The sequence below is a fragment of the Megalops cyprinoides genome, chromosome 25 (genome assembly GCF_013368585.1).
Source record: "Megalops cyprinoides isolate fMegCyp1 chromosome 25, fMegCyp1.pri, whole genome shotgun sequence".
NCBI classification, from domain to species: Eukaryota; Metazoa; Chordata; class Actinopteri; order Elopiformes; family Megalopidae; genus Megalops; species Megalops cyprinoides.
Window position 1 is genome coordinate 16,547,005 of NC_050607.1, and position 27,328 is coordinate 16,574,332.

Below are 27,328 nucleotides of genomic sequence, written 5' to 3' on the forward strand. Positions count from 1 at the left end.
AAACAGCAGATCATTATCGTTATGAGATATAGCTATCACATGCGTTCTCGGTGTGAACGAGGCCAGGGGACCCCCGGGTAATATCATATTATCCCAAGCCGGAGACAATAGTCAACAGTAATATCGCCGATGCACAACCACCGCGCTGCGGGAAGCCTCTTCCCTCCTCAACAAGGCCAGGAGATAAGGCGAGGCGAGTCTGATCTCGGGACGATAAGAGGCGACTTCCCCACCGCTGCGAATTGCGGTTTTTAAAAAGGTCACTCCTTATCGCCCTCAGCGTAGCACATCCCGGTAAGGGCTTCAATGAGCGAATGAGCACGTGTAACGTGACTGTATAATCAAACACGCTAATGGAGCAGCTGTATTTAACAGCTTTCACGCAAAGACCTCAAACAGAATGTTCAGGTTGCAGGATATTCTCACTTTAATAATACAAAGCTGCAACCACGCTGCATAATGTCATCTCGTGGGAGGAAACAGTGTTACCATTTTATTCAGGAAAATGCTTATTTATCCTAGAATGCAACCTCATCACACACCGTAGGATTCCTAAAGTAATACATGATTACATACAATTACTACACGGCTGTTTCTGGTGTGCATAGTTATCATAGCTGAAAATAAGGCAGGATCCCCCCAGTATCAGCTCTGGTCAGAAACGGATGAAACTTACGATGGAGATCAGACCCTTTGAGCACCAGACTGATAGTTCACAGGAGACGGGATGAACCGTTTACCAACACGGTTTGAACTTGTCCTTTGCGTAACCTCCTTTCGGTGTCTCCTGAAGGCGCACCTACGCCAGCCATACGTCTCCTTTCCCCCCGCCGCTTAATGCATCAAATTCTCACGCCTCATTTGTTGCCTTCAGTTTAGTTCGCCGTTGTTTCTCCCGATAACGCGCAGTTTTCCCCTGGCCTTCAGCGCTTTGCAGAATGTTTTTCACTGGAACTGCTTTAATTAGCATTTCTGTGGCAATTCGGGTTTAATATATCATATCCTAATTCATTCAGAGGTATTACTTCGTTGTCAAGTTCTGTCATATTGCCCTTTTTACTGTAAATAATGCCATGCAGCTTACTGCAGGTAAGCCCCACAGACAGTTTCGAAATGTCATCACCACATTGCTATGCTACTTAAGTTTTATGGTTAAGTTTAGCTGTGTAAGCTTAAGACAAAGAGCAGTATTGGCTGATATCTACAGCAAACAAGCGCCTGGTTCTGTATTTAGTTGAAGAGGTCTGTCTGTACAACAGAAAAGAAAGTTAACTTAACCACATCATCATCTTTTTTCCCCCCATTAACGGTATTCCGTGCACACTAGCCAATCACTAAAAAGAGCCTGACCCAGCCTGACCTAATTCTCTCCGATTTATGGCTCGCAGCCCTGCAGAGAACGAGACTTTGCTCATAAATCTCGCACGGCAGAACGGGAGATCAGCCGAAACTTGATTCATCCCCATCGGGGGGCTCTCGCCCTCGCCTCCGTTTCCGGGAGCGGCGTCGAAAAACCCCTGCGAGCCAAAGCACTCCGGGCCAAACGGGTAAACAAACGCGTCATCAGAATAAAAAGTGCGAGCGGCGTCGAGCGGTGCCAGCGGCGGCCGGTCCGCGCCAGCGCTCCACACACACACCGCACGTCCTCCCGGCTTACCTGTCAGCGTCAATCTCCGCGGCTCCCCGCTCCCACCCGCGCCGGCTTTCTTCAACAGCGGAGGAGAGGGGGACACCTTCTGTCCTGTCGCTGACGCTGTCGCTGTCGAAACTTCGGACGGCTCGGAACAGCTCAGGCTGTAACGCTGGGGGGGGGGAGCCGGGTGGTCCCCGCTCGCCCCTGTGTCTCAGACCGGGAATGCGGGCTGGAGCTACGGGGCTGCAGGCATGGTGCGCGATAAAGCGCCGAGCCGCGCTCCCCTTTCCCCGCCGCCGCTGCTCAGAGTGAGCAAGAGAGAGAGAGCCCTGCCACTGCTTCGTGCACGCTCCCAGCCTAAATAATCTCCATGATTCGCACGGAAGCAGATAACTGGCTCTCAGAAAAAGTGCCGCGCACATTCATCACGCTGGCACTCGCCCCACTGAATCGAGCAGCTCTCCCTCTCTCTCTCCCTCCCCCCCCCCCCCCCCCCCCGCCTCCCTCGCTCCCTCGCTTTCTTTCTCTCCCTCCTTCTCTCTCGCCTGGCTGTGCGGCGCCAAGGTGTCAGTAACTCTTTCTGTGCGCTCTGCCTCTCTTTATCTTCCCCCTCTTCCTCCTTTGCTCTCCGGATTTCTATCTTAAAGTTAAAAAAGCAACCCCCCACCCCCCCAAGACAAGGCTCAGGAAACATACTGTGACAAGAGGTGTTCAGAGCCACTAATTATAGTTTAGAGCCGCGCCGGCCAAACAAGCCTCAATAATTCATGGCTTCAATTTGGGAGCCACAGAATGTGAATTTTGCATTTTGCGAATCCTGGCCAGTGGAGTTAAAAAAGAGGGGATTTTCTGAGGATTGTCAGAGAGAAAGATACGCTCTATCACTCCACTTTCACACTGTGTTAGTCCGCAATCCTGCGGAGCCGGTCCGAAATCCCCGGCCAAAGTAACCATGAGCAACACATTTGCAGGTTGCTTTCTCATGTTCTTTGTGTTTGTGCTTTTTTTATTGATTGTCATACTGTATATTTGATCCTGCGGCTGACTCGTCTATATCACTGCTATTATTCATGTTACTGTCATAACTAAGCGAGCAAAAACTTAACATGTGACGTCTCTTCCAATGAACCTTCTCTCAGAACATTATGTCCCTGCACATTTTTGGAGCTGTGCGGAAAATCTTCAGAAACTTTAAAGCATTTCTGGGATTTACTACAAAGCGTTCATTCATTTATCCAAAGCACAGCTTGCACTTTATAGTAGAAAGGTACAATTACAGGGGGATGTTGTGTGACTTTGCAGCTTAGGCAGAATACTGCGGATCCGCCAGACACCAAAATCGCTCCGTGCTGCTCATCATTCTTTTTGTGGATTCTTCAGAAATTACAGCCTCACACTAATTAAATAGCAGCAGCAGCAAACTGGTATTCAAACACCCAGTTCGATGTTGCTGTTTGGAGAGGGGTTATTGCTTTCTCCCCACAATAAGGGTGTTTTATTCATTTTGTCGCTCTTGCCATTTTGTATTCAGTGGGTTGTCAATGAATTGATTTCCAATGCATTTTAAAAGTGTCTTCATCCTGTAGACAACGGCATTTGCATGATAGAAATTCCAGTGCATGCTAACACTGGAATTGTATAATTTATAGAAAATTAATGCAGAAAAATAGTCAGAAAAAAGTCAGAAGAGCCTGCTTGCCATCACCGTGCATTGGTGGCACCCAGAGACATTGAGAGTGGTGATAAATACAGCTTTTTTTAAGCAGTCAGTCAAATCGACCGCAGTCGACATGTGGTTACATAAAACTCTCCCCAATTATACAAGCAAAGGATTAACTAATGGTCTGGTGCAGGTCAATAATTAGTGTTTCGCGTACCAGCGCGCGGGCTCACGGGAAGTCAAACCGCAGCCGAGGGAATGCGGTCCAACAGAAAGGACAGAATGTTACAGAAAGCGTGCGTGTGGATTCAGCACGGGAGCACTGGTGTCCGTACAGGTGCGCCTGATTCCTTTCTCTCACCGAAATGCTGCACGGGAATATCTGCTTCAGTGAGTTTGCGAGCCGCGTCTTTGCTTTTAAGAAATGTGGGCGCCTGCTGTGGAGCGTGCCTCGCCGCACCTGTCAAAAGGCCCTCTCATTCCAGCCCGGAGACGCGGCGCGCGTGTGCTTTATTTCACACTCCCGCACGCCTGCTGGGCGCGGGAAATAAAGGCAGCGAGAGCCTGAGAGAGGATGAGCCCTCTGAAACGCGCCCTCGCTGAGAGAGACAGAGAGATGCAATCAGAAGCAGAGCGGATTCTGCTACGGATCCGTCTCTTCCGCGGTGAGGCCGGTCACGCGCTCGTCCTGAGACCGTCAAAGCATCTGCTCTCCCGTCACACAACGCAGCCAGGGGACCGGGCTGCTGGCGGGTGGGGGGGGGGCTGTTAATGAATTAGCCCCCCCCCCCCTTTTACATTTTGGGGTGTGTTGCTTCTGGGAATTCCTCTCACTGTACTTGGATAAAGAGCCTGATGTACATGTGACTGAGAAGCTCTGGATCCTGCTTTGTTCTTGGTTTTTTGAAGAAAGGCTTCAAACATCCCTCAGATCCTCTGACATACAAGCCACTGACATGCAACTAGCATTTTAAAAAGGCACGTAGGTCCCGTCCTCTAAAAAACCATTCTTCCATCCATCTTACAGTAATCAGTTAGCATGTATATCTAAACTGAGCTTGTGATTTTTTTGCCTCTTTTTAAAAGCAATAAGCTTTTAAAAATGAGTCCCAGGGAAAGTGTTTAGTTGGACGTACTCCAACAAAGCACACACTAAGTCAATTGCCCTTACGAGTCTTTTTTATTATTGCTAAGTATGCCCAACCAAACACTTCCCTTGAGTTTTATTTTCTCACAGAACAACTCTCAGAGCCTTTTAAATAGTGGACATGAACGGCTAACCATTTAGACTGTTCTGCGTCTGCCCGGGCTAAGCCATGATTTAATTAAGTATGCTAAAAAAGACTGAAACTGTGTGTTGCTTTGGCTAAATCTGGCAAAATTCTGCAGGATGCAGAGTGTATGAGATCTCCTCGCCTTCCTAAGCCCATTAAGCCAAACAGTTGGCTAATTTGTAACTGGAGGATTTCTGAATCGCAGGCAAATGCATGGGTCAGATTCCCCCTGGTGTGGTTCTTTGACCCGGTGAGTTCTTCGGAGGAGAAACCTATTGAGCTCCAGCAAAATCCCTGTCATCTGGCTGCCAATACTTCAGTCTACAAAAGGCCGGCTACTGGTGATGCCTTCCAGTTTGGGCTGCAGGATATAGCCATTGTGATTAATCGGATTGCTATTTTTAGTGCAATAACAGCTATCCCCGGTATGTGGCATTAGGTTTCTCCCGTATGTTTTTTCCCTTTATTCATACCTGGTGCGGGACCACACCTCCAAAGTTCAGTGAAATGCTTCCAGGGCAGAAGAATATCACTTGTATCTGTATGTTGGTTAATTTACGTATTAACTTTGAAAAACACATAGCATATGTTTTCACTCTTTATCTTTGTGGCCATGTGTTTCTGTCTACCACATGGAAGCAGCATAGCGCTGTTGCTGTGATATCAACATTGAATAGATACGAGTGGCATTTTTTCCCCCGGAAGCATTTCACGTGGCCTCGGAAAACTGGAGGTGTGCTCCCGCATCAGGTACGACTAAAGGGAAAAAACGTACGGGAGAAACCTAACTCCACATACCGGGGATAGCTGTTATTGCGCTGAAAATAGCTATGCGATTAATTGCGACGGCTCTATCGTGCAGCCCTACTTCCAGTGCTATATTAGAAGTATTTAATCTAGCTGTACATATTCCAAATGGCTGCCCATAAGCAGAATAATCTATGAATGTGAGGGTAAGGCTCAGATTGCTTAACTTTAAGGAACAAATTTAAGTACGTGCTTAGTTTTTTATGTTTACAGAACATCACTTGTGTGCTGAAACTGAAACATGAAAAAGTCGCCCGATTATAAAAAAAATGGGAGACGAGTTTGTCATTTATTTTAAAGACCTAAACCCACTGCCAGAACGCATCCTGTGATTTTGACTCCAGCTCTGGGGAGGGAGAAAAAGCTTAAATGAATTATTCAGTCCTTCCTGATCGAGACCAACTCTTCGGATGAGAGGACTATGTCCATGAGGAGATTTGACCAGGAAAAAGCATTAGTACAAGGAGATTGCATGGCGGATGTGTGTGTGTGTTTTTATGGGGCGGCCCCTGTATGATGCAGGAGCGTGAGATCGAATGTGGCAGCATCACAAAAGCTGTGGGCTGCTTGGCCCGGAGCCTCTTTTCATCGCACAAAAATCCGGCCAAAATCCTAGACCTTCCTTTTTCTTTCAGTGTAAACGTCCCTTCAACACTGTAACGTACATTTATAGCTCCTGTCTTAGAGGTGAAATGACCACATGTCCAAAACCTTCTACATGTTTTGACAGGAGCCGGGATTTCATAGTACCATATATATATATATATTTATATGGATTTTTAGAGATAAATATAAATGGGTTTATTGATTTTTTATGTTATTTCCTTAGAATTTTCTCTTTTATCAAGTAAAATTGGGTGGTCTTCTCAGACCACAGTCTACTCAAATAGAGAGACTCAAAGAAAGTTTGCTATTTATCTCTGCAGTTAGCAGAGATCGCTTCGCAAAAAGAAACTCCCTGAAGAAGCTTAAAAATTGATGCTCAAAAAAAGCTCACTCTTTTGAGATCATTTGACTTTTCATTTCATTCAGTTTGCTAAGTTATTACATGCCAGTGTGTTTCAGCACAACAGCCATTGTAAGTACAAAATTCACATTAGCCTGTGTGACTCTTAAACGGTAATTAAACATTAATTAGTAACAATGAACAAGCAGTTAACTCATGAGAATTCAACAATGCAATCAATTACATTGGCACATTTTCAGATCCATGATTGATCACTCCTAACAGTTTCATCTGCTGGGAGATACCAAGCATATGCAACCATATTCAGCCAAAAAAAGACGCAGACCGAGACTGTTAAGTCCTTGTGGAGGCAATGAACCAAGGGTACGTAGCAGATCACTGCCTATTATGGCCACATTAACTTTCTCCAGTCCTACAAATTTTAATGACACACTTTGACTTAGGTCTTCTTCAGACAGCGTATACTGATCAAAACGCAGTACTGTCTGTGTGAGTAGTTGATTCAAGATTTATTAGTTCATTTTTTCATCTGTAGAAGTCAAGCATTTTTTGTTATGCTTCACATCATTTCATCAGCAACAGAGAGAAATCATTGATTATTCACACAGTTATTGTTTTCCTCCTCTTCATGTGGTTCATCATTAAACAAATGAAAGTAAAGTAAACCATATGAATAAAGCCCAATAATCATATACATTTTTGTCTCTGGATTTTGCCACAAAGGCTTTGACAACTGCAGAGATATATGAGTTTCTTTACTGGCAGGGAATAGCAAACTCATGCTCCTGCAAAAGAATTGAAACAAGTCAAAAAAATACTTGAATTTGTGACTCAAAGTTAACACAAAGGATACAGATTGGTGTAACCAGTCGCCTACCTTTGCATTCCAGTGTGCGCATTATTAATTGAAGTATGCATACAGCACCATGTTTTTCCACTTTAATGGAACTGAGAGTGATAGATTCTGACTGTCTAACCCCTGGGGCTATCGTGAGGACTGATGCAAAAAAGAGAATGTAAAAAAAATTACCTCCCTGTCTCCAGCAGCTACAGGCATATGCATGTACAAAATGGCCCACACCCATTTCGGGGTCTCAATAAACAACAGCAAAATTTATACATGTAATCTATCCATTACCAAATCAAAGCGTTTCAGTTGCCGCTTTCCTTCACCGGTGCTGTCACAAACATAGGCTTACATTACCACGAGGCCGTGACAGGTAATCACTTTGACTGGCACAATAAATCACAGTCCTTCCTGGGAGAGAAATGAGCAGCGGGAGAGCGCAGATAAAACCTACACAAATTAGCGAACTGAAGGATATGACAATTTGCGAGATGGCAGATCATTTTGACTTTGCCTGACTGCTCATGTTTATTGCGACAAAGATATTGAGGAACTTTACTGTTCCTTTGGGTACCAGCTAACTGCTGTTGGTGGTCTTTCATAGCTTAACGCATGGCTCCTGAAATGGGCATGAAATAGAGGGAGAAATCACTTTGCATAACTTGCTTCCAAAAGGCCAGAGTTTTTAGGTATGGGCAAGTACCATCTCGTCAAGCAAGCGAGGTTTGTTCTATCCTCAAAAACAAAATCTAGATAAGTGCCGTTTTCTTGATTTGACTTGGATTCTCATGCAGACTGTCTCATAACAGTGTCTATGCACGTGTATATGTGCACATATATAGTTTGCGGATTGATAGCGAACCTCCGTATGTACTTAACACTATAACATCTACGGCTTGGTTTCTGCTGCATACAGGACCCACACTACTGCATTTAGTATTAGTATCTCTGCTCTGTTTTGTTTGCTGTATATAAAACAGTGAAACTAGGACACTGCCACCATTGAACAGACAAATAACATGCACATGTGCATCTGAGACAAAGTCTCTTCAATGTATCAGGTCACTTTAAGACCAAAAAACCCGTGACAGTACCTTCACAGATGTTCGCAGCAGTCACGTTGCTCCATGGAACCTAGGACTGCTGATTGGGTTTCTGGGGTGTACGAGGCCTAAGAGGGACACAGAATGAGACATTTCAGACATTTCATTGCATTATTCATGGAAAGCAGCTGGTCAAAAAGAGCTTGAGTCAGAAACCTGTGGCATGAAGCCTCTGCTGGAGACTGCGAACTTTATTCACACAAACACACTGAATCCTGGGCAATCCTGAAACCTAATTGAAGAACCTGATGGCAACCCCCCCCCCCCCCGGCAGGCCAAACACCCCGCTACACTGTTCGGCGACTCTCGAGAACTAAAATTTCTTCAAGTTTTTGAGCCTTGTCAGATAACTCATGTATGAGTCCTCACAGAGCTTTCAGACCCTCAGTGGATTCCAGGTTTAGCATTTCTACTTGACATACTTTAAAGTTTCGACAAACTGAACACTGGACTGGAAATGCAGGGGAAAGCAAAACTGCTGGCAGATCCAGTGCAGACTGTGTCTGCATTTGCAAAAAAAAACTTTTGTTTCACATACTGTTGCAAAGGAGAGGGCGCACACCATTTTACCCAACAGCTCCAGGTCAAACACTCAACTCAACACAACAGAACACAAAGAGGACAGAGCCAAGGCCTGAACAATCCACACATCACTTTTTCCAATGATCCTTTCATCACTGACTGACTGACACCCCATGATGCAACAGCTAAGACAGAAATGACTGCATTTCAGCATTAAATTTGTACTCAAAGAGGGAACACTTACTTCCTGGACCTGTGTACCAAAAGACAGATATCAAAACATTGAATCAGCAGCCCTGAAATTATTCTCAATGCCTGCCTCGCCCCATCTTTGTGAAACTTTTTTTTTTTTTACTTTGACACACGGTGAAATCCCAGCACCGATCTGCTTTGACACTTCTGACTGCTTTTGACTGGCTTGTCAAAGAATCGCTGAGTCTAAGCGCAGCTGAAACCATGCTGAAGCCAACATACTTTTCTTTCACAGCAAGCGGTTATGCCCAGTGGCACTTCAGTTTGCATTTGAGGCTTACGATTATTTACAATGATATTATTAAAAACATTTTTGCTATGACCCTTTGACAATGACACCGGTAAATTCTGGAGGGCTGAATATTTGTTATTTGCATATTTGATTAATCCACATTAAATCTTAATGTGTAATTCTTACATGAAAGACACCTACAACTGTTCTCTGATGAATTATGAGGTTTTTGTGGTATTGTTTACTCTTTTATAAGGGTTGTATGGATAGTAGCATGGCCTTTAGTAATAGTGATTAAGAAACAGCTTACAGCTGTATGGATAGTAGTATGGTCCTTAGTAACAGTGATTAACAGGGCTTATAGCCGTATGGGTAGTGGCATGGGCTTTAGTAATAATGTTTAAGAAACCGGGCTTATGGTTGTATGGGTAGTAGCATGGCCCTTGGTAATAGTGATTAAGAAACAGGGCTTATAGCTGAAAGGTCACAGGGGCAAGTCTCAGGTGGGCTGCTGCCATTAAGCAAGATAGCCTGAACTGCATCAATAAATATCCAGCTGTACAAATGGTATGATGCTAACTGTGGAGGTTGCCATGGTTAATGTGTCTGCTAAGCAAGCACATCACAGAACTACCACTACTACTCCTACTGCCTCTATATTATTATTAGTAATAGTATTAGTAGTAGTGCAAAACTAATAATCATCAGTATCATTGCTACCATCAAATATTTGCTAAGCAACAATTTTAATGATTGCAAATAACTGTGTGCACTGTATGAACATCCTGGTTGTGTCACAGACTGGGCAAGGTTGCTGTCCTCGTGGGTCGCTGAAGGTCAGTGGCCTTTCATTAGCTTGTTTTTCTCACAGCTTGCTAACTGTTAATTGTGGCGGAATTTACACTGCTCCTGGCAGCGGCTGCCGGAATCAGGCAAACAAAAACACAGGAAAGAAGAGGTCAGACAATTAAAAGTTGCTTGATGGCAATCTCAATAGACATTCCATATTCGAGGCACTAATTATGCATATAATTTGAGCTCCAGTAGCTGTAAAGAGAGGAGAGAAGACTTTTATTTCCAATTAAATATCAATTAAGGAGAAATTAATGAAATAGCTGTGCAATTAAAACACAGCACTCCAGGCCAAATGGGTGCATAAGAAGCATTAAAACAGCTTAATTCTCTCCGTTAAATGCTCATTTGAATTTACATTTATCCATCTCAAATTGTGTACTACCACTATTGACCCACTGCGGGCAAGAGAGCCGGCCTACACTGCAGTTTCTGTTGACTCAGAACCTTCCACACATACACAGCTGTCGCAGGGTCAGTCCATAGCTTTCCAGGACAAATCAACAGTCAAATTACAGAGCTGACTTTAAAACCTCTACCTTGCATTAAAGAAAAACTGCTATTGTTATAAATGTGCTATAAACTATCTATAATTCTGTGTTCCTTCTATCCACCCTGTTATTCACCATGCAGTACTGTTTCTAGTCAGTGTGGGCACAACGTGCTTATAAATATACATGTAAAGACAAAAAAACAGCTCACACAAAACTCTAAACAAATCAAACACAACAAATCTAACAAAAAAGAATACTGTCCGAATCAGGAAGTGTTCGGGAGAGATTGATTAAGCCAATTCAACTGGGGGTGATTTTACAGCGGGACAGCAAATTCTTTCCCCTACTCTTGGAATAAACAGCATGGGATGTTTTATGGCTACTGGATGTTGGTTTAATGTCTCACATGAAAAACAGCACCTCCGATCACTCAGTGTCCCCATCACTGTTCTTGGGCTTTGATTTTATTTATTTGGTCCAGATGGCACACTGTCCCCTACTGGTCCACAAACATCATTTGTAGCAGCATCCTAGTTTCCCAGGAGGCCCTTCAACTACTTGTAGCACTGCTTAGAATTGGCTGTCTGGCAGGGAAGGGCTAGGAGTAGCAAGGCTGCTGGCAATAATGAATGTCCAGTCATGCTAAAGACTACAGGAGGCCAAGTGGTACTCAAACAAATATTAAATGTTTGCTACCAAATGCAGTCTATACAACAGAGAAGCCTACTGAAGTGTAAAGATAGGCATTAGCACTTCCCTAAAACTTTTGTCAATTTTTAATGACGCAATTTACAACACTGAATGTTTAAAACGCTGCTGCATATTAAAAGTAACCCCTACAGATATTGTCCTTTTCAAACTATGTGTGATAGAAATCGTTATTCTGTTCAATCATCCGGTTAAGTTATTTCATTCATCTCTAAAACGGACAGAAAAAACTTGCTTTTTTCTTTCAGCATGTCCTTTTTTTTCCCTCAAATGCGGTCCCGGTATTCATTAAGCATGTGGAGTTACACCTCTCCCCCTCGCCCCGCCTCGAGTCCGACTCCGCTGTGTCGAAGCCAGAGCACGGTCCGAAAGGGCAGTGTGCATCATCCAAAATAACTCCCCGGCCTAATCCGGTTCACACCTCCTGCAGCCAGGCAGCTGCTGGTGAGAGAGCGCTGGGGAGGGAGGGGTACGGTGTCACAACACGGGGACACAAGGTGACTTTCTCTCTGTGCCATGACTAATTCCTGCTCACCACCTGCCCATCCGGTACTGCATTTGTCTCCATCGAAGACATTTTTTTTTTTTTTTTTTAGTCCGTGCGTTGGTGGCCTTCTAAGAGATGAGCTTTATGAGATAAACAGCTCTCTCTGAGCACTGTCTTGTGATGAAGTGAAGTTCCGGTCCTGTAGGCTTGCAAAGTTCTGTTCAGTCTGGCCAAGGTTAAATCCAATCACCATTCACTTTGTATGGAAAGCCACAGGATTATTGGAATGTTAGCTTTGACAGTACTTAAAAGCTATTCTCCAATTTCAGTACCAACCAAACTTGTAATGTTTGAGGACAAAACAAATATCAAGCGTAACTCTTGCTTAAAATTATTGCTCCAGCTTAAGTACAAAGCACAAAACAACATTTGAATAACACCCCTCATCTCATCCATTAAAGCTAAGCACTGACAAGCAAGTGAGCATTTTAAATGTTTACAAATTTTAAAACCAGAGGAAGATACCGCATCCCATTGCCTGAATGTATAGCATAGGGAGATAGGGAGTTAGATCTTCAACAACAATGAAATGAGGAAAGATGCAGGAGAAATTATACCAAAGACAGCTGCAAAGTGAAATAAAAGCCATTCACTCATACAACATGCTGCCCTTTGAAAAGAATGGGAAGTCAGTCCCAGACAGTTCACCTGATCTTCTTGGAACATAGAAAAAGAGGTACCTGGAGCGATCAGTGCATGTTGTTATGACTTTTGGCAGGATCTAATCTAGGGCCATAGTTTCTTGCTGTGAAAACCCCACTGAATTACTGTGTGCGTTAAGAAGATAAATAATGACAAAAGAGTGCAGAATGGATCCTTTATCATTTGAATCTTTTCATTTCATTTCGTTTTCATCATTCATATCATTTATTCTTTTTCTTTTGAAAGCCTCTTATATGTTTGGGATTTTTTGTTCTGAATTTGATGCAAGGACTCTTATCACAGTTTTCTAAGTCAATAACTATTACCTCTAAAAGGCTTTGAGAAAATATTACATGGATTCAACTGGGCGAATATGATAACGCTGTATATTAAAATTAATAATTCAAATGACTATCACAGTCACCATTATTAAAACCCTCCATGTGTTACCGTGTTAGAAAAAATCAATTTACCGTATAGTGCCGACTAGCTCGGCAGCTACCACAGGGCGTGCAGTGATACAGTGTGGATCATTAAGAAGATGATGTGCCAAGAAGGATGTGCCATTAGGGTCATGATTTATGTGCTCTCTGTTTTGTATCAGTGCTAACAAATTCATTCCAGTTGCCACGGACAGTGGAGAAACGAGCTGGCTTGCTTGCTTTGTTTTACACCGTAACCCTGGAGATTAAAACAAGCCAAACCAGCTCGCTGTCGTATTTCGCTCGCCTCCCTCGTGTACTCAAAATGTGATGTTCAGCAGCCAATCATGATGCTTGTCGGACTGAGATAACATGTGTCATAATCACAGCTAATCGCACAAAACAAGACCTGCAACCTACAGCCTAGTACCATGATTCAAGTCTCTTGGATCTGCAAGTATGTTTGGGGATATACAACAAAGATGCCAATTTTTTTAGATATGTAATAGTCTCTGGATCTGGCTATGTAAGAATAATAATACCTGGAAGTATTGTATGGGACATCATATAAGCATTAGGACCCATCTTATGGGTTGGTTTATATTCCCTGCCTCTTCCTAAGACTCAAAACTCAGATACAGTGCAGTTGGTGACCGGTCCACAGTCCTTTAGTGTTATAAGTAGACAAGTGTAGAGGTGCATCTCAATACTTCAGAGATGAATCCTTGCCTCTCTTCCTCAGTTCTTTGGTAATGCCCATCAAAGAGATGAGAAAGAGATGTAAGCAGGTACCTATCGCACTGAGGGTAATGGAATGTCCTTTGGAACATTTAGTTGAACATTGATGTTTAGTAGGAATCCCTTCCCTCTTCAGTGCAGGTAGATTTAAAATCACCTCTTTCTCAACTATTCAGAGTGACAAATCCATAAGATGCATGCAGTTGCTGTCAACATATAATTTGTTTGCGTTGTGATTTGTCATGGTGCTTTGGCTGCTTATGTTTTATGCATTATTCTTTATATTTCTGTAGTGACTGTTTCTGATATTTCAGCAATATAAAAGTGCATATGATATGCCATGTGTGGCGGTTTACATCACAGATCCCTGAAAAACTGTCTAGCATGAGGATACACCAATGCATCTTATGCCAAGGGAGGCAAACGGGGACATGTCTTGCCCTCTTTATGTGCCGCCTACAGAATTGGAATCGTCCTTCGGGAACACCACCTGTTATTGATTTCCGGGTCACAGGGCATGCAAGGATGTAGGAATCAAGGAAAGGATACAATTTAGCACTTTTGGGACACAGCGTAAGAGTCGAAAATTAGAGAGAAAATTATGGAAAGATAAAAATGATGCATTGGTTTTAGGTATTCAAAATACACACACTGCTGAAAGCATATTCTTTTCCACTGCTGTTAATATGAAGTTAATTTGTTTTACTTAAACATGTGTTTAAGTAAAGCAAAGCACTCACATGTAAAACAGTAACTGAAGGAAATACAGGCAAGAGTCAGTGAGCTGCTCATATCTGTGAGACATTGGTTTCAGTTAAACAAATGATGATCCGACACCATTAACATGGGACCTGTGTGCACTGTGTTCCATGTATCCTGTAATGCTTACATGGGGGGGGGGGGGGGGGGGGGGGGGGCAGAAAATGACTAACATCCCCATGACAAACTGCAAGAAGGAGACTGAAACCTCTTCCAAAAATGTGCAAAACGTGAAAATTACGATCGTTAAAAAATAAATGGAGTAGAATAATTCATGGACATATCAATTTGTCAAAAAACCAAGATATGAGTTTTTATTCATCTGAACAGTTCCAGGGCAATATTTCACCAGCCAGGAGGACAGCTGCTGTCATCTTTCATAGTCGGACATTTTTCATTGGTTTTCGCTTGCCCTTTATTTTTAATATATTTGCATCATTCGGGTCATTAAAACTAATCGAGGGTAGTTCATTTGTACTCATTTGGAGCATTGATTGATGTAGGCCCAATCCCTTTCAAAGATAAGTGCATTGTTTGTCAATGTGTGCTCTTTGTGACACTGCTAGCTTTGTATCTCACAACAACAACTGACGACTAGTGTAAAAGAAAGCTTCAAAAAGGACAGGCATCCATTTACTAATCTAATAATGCTTGTTTTGTGTTTTCTTGTATTCGATGGCTTCTTGTGTTACCAGATAGTATAGTTCCCACTTTCACATTTACAGTACACAGCTGTACATTTACTGAAACAATTCAAATAATTGGCATCGCTCAAGACTGGATCTGTAGCGCCCTGATTTTTAATGGAACCTGCATCACAAGCTCAGTGTTTTGTTAACTGGGGAATATTGAAACGGAAGAACACACACCAGGTTTGAAATGATGGAAGAGGACAGATAAAACAGTTGATAGTGTTAAAATGCAGACCTACAGCATCCCTTAAAATATTCTGGCAGTTCCAGATAAGACATGCCTTGCTATAATTTGATTTATATCTTTAAGTTATAAACTGGTTCTCCGTTTCCTCCTGTATGGTGTGGTTGTGCATCTTTTTGCCTGTTAGGACATTCCAGACTTTTACCTGATATTGGTTGCTGTTGTGCAAAGACCCAGACAAACCTCAAGGAAACACAACCGAATGTCAGTCACTGCATTTGTGTTGATACATAATATTACTCCGAACAATAAGTTAAATATCCACAAATGACACTTTTTATGTAATTGAGCTGTTGTCTAAGGTTAAGTACTGTGCTAAAGGGTAAAGCAACACTGCCTCATTGGGATTTAAACGTGCAACTCCTTCAAGCTCCTCCTACAAGCTCACCTCTCTATCCACTGTGCCACACTGCCACCCAGAAAGCACTATCCTCATCCTCCTATTCAAACAGCCTGATGGACCTTTATTAATCCAAGGACTTACCACTGTTGTTGCTCCTCATTATCAAGGAGTAATTTAATCATACAATGAAAAAAAGAGGCAGAGAAGCCACAGACCGCTAAAGGTTACCTTTAAGTCAATACCCTGCATTCGCACTGCACAGCCTCTTCCCACATGTGGTTAGCATTACAAATGGCGGCAGTCGTGCGGCATGAGAAACATCTGACCTCCCGACCGAGTGGCGAGCGTTCAGTAGACCCGCACGCGCCACACACCGGCATCCGACGGGTGTGACAGTGAAGCTGACAACAGAGAAGGCCCGTCCCGCCCATAACCCACACGAGACCAACGCACCCACCTTCAGCCCGACAACCCCTCAACCCCCCCCCCCCCCCCCCCCCCCCCCCAAATTAAATTTCCAGAAGATTAAAAAAGGGGACAGCTAATTATCGTGCTCTCCACCGCAGCGGCTTCTGCGCGCCGCCATGACGGCGTCATCCCATTTAATTGCCTGTCAGGAGATAACAGTGTGCGCCTTTAATGTCAGGCCGGAGCTAACCACACTCCCCCAAGAAGACACGTTAATGAAATCATGGGTGTTGTGTGACTGCTGAAATATTGCTCTGACGATCTCGGGCCCGTACAGGTCCATCTGGCGGGCCGGAGGGAGAGGATATTGGTTTGTGCCTTCACTGGGTTCATTTCCTGCTCTGATGATCATAAATACGGGAGAGTACAGTATTGGGAAGTGAACCTTTGCGGCTTTGTGTTGACTGTATGCCTACAGTGGCACTGTGAAGGGAAAGGGATCGGTTTACTCATTCGGGCTGTGAGGTGGGTGGTTTGCTATGTATAACTGAACGCGTACCTGTTTGATTCTTTTCCCATTATACTTTATGGTCATTTCAGTACAAGTTTTACACACACATCTGGAAGAACTACAATGAACTGGTATTTTACCAGTGAACAAACATACAGTTGGTTGCTGTAAAGACTTTACACCCCACATTATAAACACACTGCATGGCCATGTCAGTTAACTGATAATAATTAGCTGGCTGAATGAACAGCCAATGGACAGTCTCAGAGCAAACAGACTGTGTAAAAAAGGCTGTCAGTGGTTGAAGACACAGTGTTATTCAAGTTATTGAATTTCTGCATAGATAGATAAAGAAAGCTTGGCTCTCTCATTTCTAACTCATCAACTCATCAAAATCAGGAGGACAGCATGTTCATGTTGCTGTTAAGTACAGTAAGTACTATAGTGCTAAAAATGATGACAAATCAGCTTGCATGATCAAGCTCTTCACAACAGCAGGAACTAAATTTAACACCTCAAAGTGGCACAAATTTGGACAGTTTAAAAAAATGATGCAACAATATTAGCGTTGCTTTTTAAGGATAAGCCACGCTATGTATACATTTCTGTAGGCCTTTTTTAATGTACATTGTTGGTTTAAATGTGTCATACGCTTCCAGAGGCGATTGGCTTTAAGAGTAATCGGATCAGCGCGTCACAGTGTTTCTCCAAATGTGTTCCGTCTCGCGGTGAATCAGCGCTCCCCAGCCCGACGCTGGATGTGATGAGACGGAGATATGATAACCAGGCGCGTATATCAAACGATACCCTTGATTTGAACCATGAAGCCCGTAAAAAGGTAATTATTGGGGGGAGAGCCTCCCAAGTGGCCTTTATCTCCTCGACATTAAACAACTTTCTAAAACGAACGGGGCTGGAATGACAGGATCAGAGAGAGAGGATGGGGGAGAGAGGGAGAGAGGGAGAGAGGGAGGGAGGGAGGGAGAAGTTACTGTTTTTAAAGAGACAGAGCTGAGACTCTCGGGAGGAGCACGAGATAATGACCCAGCGTGGAGCGGAATAAGAACGAGCCGCCGCGTTCCGGGGCCGGTTCCGCGAACAACAACGACAGCTGCCTGTCAACTGATTACTGACAGAACCTCTCCAGGTCCAAGAACGCCTTGAAGATATTTGTCTCTGCCAAAAATACAAAAACCCCTATGTATAGGGGGAAGGTGTTTTTGTTTTTCATTTTTGATCGATAATTCAGTTTTATCTTAAAAGCTCTGCGAGACTCTTGACATGCTCTGAAATGATTATTCCTTCTTTGTTCTACTTCTAGTACCATTTAAAGAATGTTGAGTATGTGCTAGGTACACGTAGTATTTCTGGGCACTTCAGAAAATAGCAGCTAGCAGGAACCCCTACAGTATAAGAGTCAAAGAAAACCTGCACCACGCTGATATCCACGGCTATCCATCTCTTTGTTTCTGCCATATTAAATAACTCCTTAACTAACTAAAGCAAAACATCTATAAATTAAATATCGCCTTTTTAACCTAACTCTAAAATACAGATGAAATTAATGCCTTCCAGCACATTTAATTTCACGGCTTCAACACACACAGCAGAGAGTAGCCATGTCTTGTTGTACACGGCTTCCTCCAGTAAGTTCAGAGGAATCACCTCTTCAGCACCAGGCCGTCATGGAGAGTCCTCAAAAGCACCCGGTGGAGTGGGTGCTCATTGGAGGATAGACGCTACTCCACCGATGCGTAACACAGAGAACAGGTCTGGCGGCCCGTCCCGGCCTGTCATTTCCGCGTAATCTTGAACAAATCTATCACGGCGCCCGGCCCAGCTTTGATGGATCCCCCATGCCCCTGATTGCGCTGCCGCCGCAAATTTATTCCATGCATTAATAAGTGCGCGTGCGTGCGTACGGATGCATCCTTCACCTGCAGGAGCAGACGAAACGCCGTTCAGAAGTCGCATTCTAAAGGGCATCTTCAGCGGCTCTCTGAAACATGATCTGTAATTTGCCCTGCCATCTAAATTCCATATATCTTCCAACTTGACTCTGAAGTTTTCTTGAAAGACTGCTATTGGACATAGCCAGCGCACATCAATCGGTGTGTCCTAAAAGGCTAATCTGTAAACGCTCTTTTGCTTTGGCTGTAGAGTATTTTCTCAGAGGCCACCCAAGGAGCCTTTTAAGTCAACAGGATTTTGTAATGTCTCAAAACCACATGTTTCATTACAGTACCCTACTGGTCGTTAAGGTGTTGGCGAAACAGTAGTTACTCCTGGCATTCAAGATGGGAGAGCGTGTGCGCCGCCATTCCTTTTAAAATTCTGATTGTGAAACTCCCGCGCACGGCTCGAGCTGAAGGGCAGGAGACCAAGACCTTGCAATTCGTTCTTTTAATTACACTGCGGGAGATCGATGGGTTTGCCCGTGTTTATGTCTTGTTTAAAATTAAAAGCCCAAGCATCGCAAAGGCCTCAGCAAACAAGGCGACATATTATAGGTCAAAGGGGGCCAAAACGTACCGATTGAAAGACATTAAGCATCTGCTTTTAATCAAACTGGGGGGGAGGGGGTGTTTTGGGGGTGCGATAGGCTTAATTTTGAATAAAATGAAAATAAACTGGTACACTGGCTGGGGACTGTGAGGTCTCTCTACAAACCACAGTCTAATAAACAGTGTTGCTCAGAGATATAGTAACAGCAGAGCATCTGTCTGATTCCTGATAAGAGGGCAGTATGAGCTGCAGAGTGGTGCAGTGGTCATGGAGCTGCTTTTGTAACCTGCACCACAGAGGCTCCAGTCCTGGGTAGGGTGCTGCTGTTGTACCCCCGTGTAATGTGCTCCACCTGCCTCACTTCCCGGATCGCCATACTTCATAAACGGGTAATATCCGAAGTGCAAGCCTTATAAGGCGTTCCTGCGTGAGGTCATCTATTCAGCAAATAAATTACCCTGTAAGCCAACGGTGTCATTCCAAACTGCTTGTACTAGAATGCAATCAGCTCTGAATTAAAACAGTAGCTAATTAAGCTGCTTAAGACACGAGAAGGAGCAGAATCTACAGATGTTTAGTGAAGCGTTTTGGAAAGCAATGCAGCTCCCGTCAACAGTGACTCTACATTTGGTTGGACACGCCAAGCCTATACTATGTGGGCGGAAGCCCCAATTAAATTGTCTCCCATATTTGACACACCAGCCAAACACTTTCCCTGTTGTTTTTTTTTAGTTAAGAACCCTAAGAGATGCCTTCTGATCACTTCATGTCTTGGAACGATCAAAAGCATTTCTCGAGATATGTCAGTCGATTAATAGAAATACCGATGCTGCCACATACCAAACCCTGCATTAAGAAAGCAATTACAGTTTCTTAAGCCAAGGCTGCTTCTATGTTCGTTTGACTTTAATTAGTGTAATTGATAACGGTTATGGAGCTCTGTGGCATTTTAATCATGCAGACACATCTTTGGCTGTCAGAAGGGAAAATTAAAAACAACTGAGAGCTATTTCACTTGTCATGATAGAGTGGGAGGAAATTAAAACGGGGACAGCAATTAATGACTGGTGGATTCAATTAGATGGAGAGGGGGAGAAAAGATCCTGTAAGTTGAAACAAAAGAGATATATATTTTTGCCCCTGCGTGTAACATGAAGGGGACACATTAAAAGTGAGTCATGTCTTTTTTTCCGTTCACCAAGGTGACAGCTTTACTGTACAGCTGTCAGAAGTGTGGCGTAGCGGTTAGGAGCAGGGCGTGTGACCAAAAGGTTGCCGGTTCGAATCCCTGCTAGGGGCCACTGCTGCTGTCTCTTTGGGCAAGGTACTGAACCCAGAATTGCCTCAGTAAATACCCAGCAGTATAAATGAGTAACATGTAAGACTGTAACCTACGTAAGTCTCTCTGGATGAGAGTGTCTGCTTAATGACAATAATGTGACAATAAGGTAATGCACTGCATTTATGTTATATTGCTGCCACTTTAAACTATGTCCTGTTCACATGTTTCAAATGTCATAACTTGTACAGGAGTGAGATATCAGTTTAAGACAAACATCACCCAAAGTAGACCATATAAAGACGATGTACCGCTATCTTCAACACCTCAGTGTGGTCCCTAAATTAGCACTCATGTTAACACTCGATCCGGCATAAAAGCCCATAAGCAACATAAACAGGCTGATAAGCCGTCATTGTAAATGCACCTTGTCTCTGTCTGCCTCTTTTTTTTCCACAGCTGTTGTTTTGAATCCATTCAGCATAACCGATGAGACGCGTGAGCAGGAAAAGCGCCGCTTTGTCCATTCTAATGGAGCTATTCACGGTAAACATAGGTGCCCTTTTATGAATCACAACAATAACTTTGGCATATACCAAGCGTAACAGCTTTGAGAACAAATAGCTTTCGCCGTTAATGGATGCAATAATTAAATCTGGGCTTCCATTGTGAGCGCTTCAGCCGAATAAAAACCGCCAGGAACGTTCCTAAAATTGCGCCCCGTTCTGATTTATTCAGGTCTATTCAAAACCAATTAGCGAGTTATACTGATAATCAACCGTGTGAGAAAAAGCATTCCTTTGGAGACGGCAATGCATTTCCACAACACCCCCGCAATCGCCAGGCAACTTTCCCCCCTGTATGATTGCCCAGCCTGGTTTGATTTCCGATGACCTTGCCTGGCAATTTCTACCCCTCTTAGGGTAGAAACCCATTAGTGTTCCTCAGCCAAACCCATAGACCCTGCTTGAAATATCTTGGCTAAATGCCGAGCAGGTGCACAATGTGGGACTCATAGTTTGTGTCACTGAACTACTGCAGATTTACATGAGTTCGGAAGCCATGCAAGAACAGCTGATCCCTGGAAGAGGCCCTTCACTCCAAGCAGGCCTCCTCTGAATCAAAGCACCTGAGGGCACTGACGCACTCTATTTTAAACCCACAACCATGTTCGGCCGACGGTCCTTTCACCAAGACTCTGAGGCTTTTTTCCTCCATTTGCCCTTATTGTGCTCTTTCCCTGAAAGTATTAATGGATATTTAATGGGTGATATGGGCATTTTTTTAAAATGAAAGGGCCTCAACAGAAGGTTCCTTTTCAAAACAAAGAGACTACTAATGGACATGGGAGAATTCTATTGCCGTAAAAGCATGCAGCACTGAGAGATACTCCATTTAGGCGACCCGCAGAGCAGGTCTCCCCTATCTAAGTAATTCCAGATGAGTGATATGTTATCTTCATATATTCCCCCTCATATTGCTGTCCCATTGATTCCAATTGCATCTGAACATTCTGTTAAACAGTAACTACCTACTCATCTCAGCAGTCAAACGTCTTGACTTACTGGCATTATAATAAATAGTTACCATAGCTAAGATGAGAGAGTACTCCTACCTCCAACTTGCTTGTATTCATTATTCAGTGTCATAAAGAAAACCTACTGTGGTTAAATGCAATCTCCACAAGTGGAACAAGAATTGAACCAGGCATTATTAAGTTAAAAAACTTCAATGAAGATTGAGAGTCTAACTTTCTTCATCTGACTGGTTTGTGTGCAAAGAAGAAGAAGAAAAAACACTCTATGTGTCTGTACATCATTAACTCAATCCCACACTGTTGTGCAGGTAGCTAGCAGGCTATAAAATAGCAGCATGTTTGGTTATGCTTCAAGTGCCACTGTTATAAAATGCACTTAAAACATGTAAGGTATTTAGCTAGCATCATTACATACTGCATATTGTTTTATAAAACTAGGACCACTGAAGCCAGCATTGTTGGTTAGCTATTTAGCTACTGAGATGGCAAAAAGCCATTATCTGCATCGAAACACGAATGTGGAAAATCACTGCACAACTTAGCAAGAGCAGCAGACTGTGAGAACACAGGAATATCATAATTACCTTGCCATAAAGCACATCAGTAAGTTGGAGGATTCATTCTGGGCCACACGGAGATGCATTTTTCATTTTCAATAAACGACAACGAGGCACACCAAGCGGTTAAAAGGAAAGTCTTCTATAAAGGACATGGGGAAATAAAAAGTCAGTATTAATGACAGTCATTTAAAACCTTTAAAACCTAATAGAGACTGTACACACAATAAAGTACACTAAATCCGTACAGTATCTATCTGCCACTCTGTTATTGTAATGAATGGGACCTGGATTGCATAATCATTGGTCTTCTGTGTGTCTGACAATACAAATGCATATTTCCAAAGCTGAAATAAAAACTGTACTAGCTGATAGGACTGTTCATGTATAATCTCATAAAAGATGTCTAAATCATACCTTTAAGGTACAATATTTTACAATGGGACTGCACAATATTTGAGCTATTGGTTACAATTTATTACATTAGGTTTACTTTGGCTGGATTCCACTGCATTGACATGTTGCCTATGGAAAGGTGCCTACTAAAAGCTGTAGCAGTGAAATATGAAAGAGCGGCCAGCTATAACTCTTCCACAGTGAAGGAGCTGTATGAATATCTGTTTATTTTCTGTTTTAATTAGGATATACCAGTTTCAGCAGAAATGTCTTGTTTGATTTGATCTTCTTGCTTTTTGCTAACTTTAATAGTTCCACCCCTCTCCTATGAGAAAATAAGGAGACGTTCAATGTAACCACTGTAGAACTTAGTCCTAAACACTGCGTAAAGAATCTAAACACAAACTACGTAGGACCACATGATTGATTGTTACTGAGTCTGACCCAACATATTGCACAGGCTGAACAATACCTGCGAAAAGGTGTTCCTCAAAAGCACAACAGCAGTTCAGCTGAAAGCCTCCACACGTCTTCTGTTATCTACAACAGAAGACCTAACAGGGTGTATTGTGTACTACCCCAACGATGTGATTATCCAGTGCCTGTTGATACATTGACCCGCCATAAGCAGGTTCACAGATGGAGAATGGCCTTAGTCAGTGGCGTCGTTAGGTCCGATCATTCGGGGCTATAGCGCCGAATATTTTAAGCCTAGCCCCGAATATTTTCTCCCTGAAAAAGGAGATGTTTATAGCAAAACAACAGACTGTGTAACAGAGCGGAACTTGACTTGCAGCGTCCGAAGGTGTGATAATATTTATTTATTATAAAGGTAGATATAACCTCCCCAAACTACCGATGCAGATCTCCCTTCAAAAAAAAAAAAAAAAAAAAGACAAGCCCCAGGCAAACTTGACTTAGCCCCGGATCCTTTCAATAGCTAGAAACGTCCCTGGCCGTAGCCTGGCCAGTCCACGTCCTGTTGTGGACTCGCTGAAAGTTTTCTAGCTGCCTGCATCAGCCTCCGTGCTGTACTCACGGATGCGCTTCATAGGAATTGGTTTACCGCTTAATAAGGATTTGGGGTTGTTCTGATGCCTAAAATTGTGCCGCAAAGCCACTTCAAAAATATGATATATCTTCAAATAACTAACTAATTTTATCCCTAAAACGTTAATAACACCGACTGCTGACTGCTAAACATGGCGATATGTGTTTTTTCCCCCCATATATATCAATACAGTACCTCCAGTAACTGTACACATAAAACCGTTGGAAGAATGACGCGACATTTCACTGTACTCCAAGGACGTAAAATTAACCCTGATCACGGGCAAAGGCCACCGCTTTTGGCTTTTTGAGGAACCGATGTCTGTCGAGCTGTCATCGGGATGAGCCATGCGTTCGTCATTCTTTATCGCTATAGGGCTCTCCTCCTTACAGACTGCACGAGATGCAGTGCTTAGGGAAATCATGACATTATGTCTGTGAATCCACAGCATACGAGCAACACTGGAATGAGGATTAGCCGGTCAGTAGTACTATTAGCTACTTTTCGGCGAAAATTAATTTGAGTGAAATCCGAAAGTGAAAATCAGCGAAAATGAATCCACGTGTAAGTGTTTCCAATTAACGGTAGGCTATACTATGCTAAATTTGTGCGCGAGAGATATTTTCATAATTTCCTTGCACATTAATTAATTCTCAACCTTACATATATGCTCGAGTGTATGACCACAAGCACGGCACAAGGACAACGGAAAACTTTTCCTAGAAACATTTTTCTAATCACGATTTGAACGTCTCGCATCATTAATGCTCGATCAGACTGCAGGCGGACAGAAGGCAAAAGTTACATGCAGCGGGGAGCAGGCGTGCATTAAAAATAACCGAGCTCCTTAGCCATTTAAAACACTAATAGAACCTGACTAGTCAGCATATGTTGTGATTAAGGTAGGGTAGAAGATACGTACCAGTGCAAGTGGGTATGTCCATTCGGGGAAATCCTTGGATGAATGCGCTCTGACGTGCGGAACTTTCTCCATCCGCCTGCCTGACGGCCGGCAGCGACGAGTGCGAGTCGTGTCTCAGTACGGAAAAAGGGAACCGCTCCAATCCTCCGCGATAATCAAGACGCAGTCCTGCGGGTGCTTCGATGTTACCGGGTGGTAAATAAAAGCTTGATCGCGCATAGATCGTAAGATATGAATGGAGAAATACGCAGCTACATCAGAGCCGGTGCACGGAGACGGCAGCTCGAAAGCTCTGGAGTCCGTGTGTACGCAAGATGATTTGAAGGCTGAGATGTGGAGGGGAGGGGGCGGCTGCACGAGCTCGTGAAAGTACCAAGGGTTTCTTTTGTCAATGGAAAGTAATCCCCAAAAGCATTTAGAGCAGGTCGGACAGCTGCCAAATAATATCAAATTAAATGCGAAAATTAACCGAAATATTTCTGACCAGCCGGAACATTAACACGGGCAATAAAGAGTCATAAGTCACTTGACCAGAGGGTTATTCGCGCAATATAGGCTCCTCCCTATGGTCTTTTAGAGTATCACTTAATATAGAGTGAACAATTATGTATAAGCGAAAATTCATACTGCTGGTAGTTTTTTGTAGCAGCTTCCTTGCTCATTAGTGAAAGGCGACCCTTCATGCAGCTTATCACCAAACAGGGCTGGTGGCAGGATGACCATGTGCATCTTGGCAGCCGGAAAAGGTGACACGGTGGACGTACAGGAAAGCCTCTGGCTCTAATGCACCTTGTGATCTGCTGCGTGTGCTTATCAAGTTCACAGCATGACCAGCTTTGTGCTTGTAGCAAGGATAAGCGTCTTGCTTAAATTAACAGCTCAGTTTGATTTATTTGGTGGTGGTGACCTGCCACTTCTTTCACTGTGTACATACATACACACATACACACACAGACACACACACATACATATATGAGTCAAAGGTCACACCTCGGACACACCTGATTAAGATAATGGGAGTTATTTCATGGCTTTCATGACTTTACTATTATTCTAAAATGTGGAACAAGATATTCATGTTGGCTGACTCTGTATCAGGAAGTCAGGAGATCAGGCAATGACCGTCAGGGTCAGTGCGCGCTTAACTTGAGTTGTGCTGACAGTTAACAGGGGGATGGCGGCCGTTTCTAACAGCCAAGAAACCCCTGCTGGCTAAGAAGGGCAGCCATAGATGGCTTCTGTTTCATTTGGCTGGGGAAACCTTTCTCATGTAAGTTATGTCATGGTGGTCCACCCCTGGTTCACTGGATTCTCTCAGCATGCTTATGTTGAACATGTGGACATACATTCAAGTGCATGTTCTGCATATAATTTGCGTCTTTAGCTGTTTGTCATGCTTTACACAAGAGCGCATCCTCGGCCTACTCCACCGTGTCATGGGGTGTTGTTTAGATAATGGCTTTTGATATGACACACACGTAGGCTTCAGTGATGCGGTGGCAATCTCACACACCCCCGCCCTTGAGTTCTCTTTCAAAGTGCGCTGAAAAAAACACATCGATGCGACTGTGGCAAATTACTGTGGCGAGATGTTGTTTATTTTCCTTCTCTCCTTCCTGAAGTGCGTGTTGTTGCTCTGAAAGGCAGGAGGGAAAAAAAAACACTTACACATTCCCAGCGAAATGCGCTCACTCCGGCGCAAAACACCACGGATTTGAACTCCATTATATACAAATGTTCCGCACAGTGACGGTCCCCTGGGCGGGTCAGTCCGTAAGAGCTTTTGCAGTGTTTAGACCGAGGGAAAAATGTGTCCCTTAAAATAAATGAATAATTCAGACTTTCCCAGGGAAGAAAAACCTACCAAGTGTTAGTGTTTATTGTCAGGCAGGATTACTCAGAAATGCAATGCAAACCTTTTTTTTTGTCAGGCTGTGTGGAGATTGATCTGATGTGCTGCAAAATCTCAGAAAGACCAAATGAGAGTAAAAAAAATCAAAACAAACACATTTTGAAACAAGTTATTTGTTCTTTTCCTTTTGTTAAGTTCCAGGTATATTTCATCTAAAAATATATTTTTCTCATGATGGTTGTGAAATGTATTCAGACGCCTTACTTCTTTTTGTAATTTGCATCTATGCAAAAAAGATTTTGTCTTTTGTGAAGAGTTGATCCTGCTCACATTGATGTAACATCAGTCAATGTCAGCGTTGAAAGGGTTGTGATTTTCAAATGCCTGCATGTTGTCATGAGTCCATTACAGTCACATAAATCCTGCACACATTGCAAATGGAAGATGCAGTTTTATTCGTCTGATAACATTTTAAGTTCAAATTTTGCCTGCGGCGGAAGATTTGCAGAATATATTAAGAGCTAACATAAGACCAAACTGGCTCTATTACATTCGAGTCTATTCTTCAACAG

General features: G+C 43.2%; 1 protein-coding gene across 1 annotated transcript in view; it reads right to left on the minus strand.

Annotated features, from left to right (window-relative positions):
• The window catches only part of LOC118772061 (alpha-1,3-mannosyl-glycoprotein 4-beta-N-acetylglucosaminyltransferase C-like), a 112,538-nt gene extending 89,872 nt beyond the window's left edge, over positions 1–22,666 (minus strand). Inside the window, exons 1-2 of the mRNA XM_036520306.1 lie at positions 22,563–22,666; positions 8,283–8,359 (exon numbers count right to left, since the gene is read on the minus strand). The gene's annotated coding sequence lies outside the window, so the exon portion shown is untranslated. The remainder of the gene's footprint in view (positions 1–8,282; positions 8,360–22,562) is intronic.
• Positions 22,667–27,328: the final 4,662 nt, after the last annotated feature.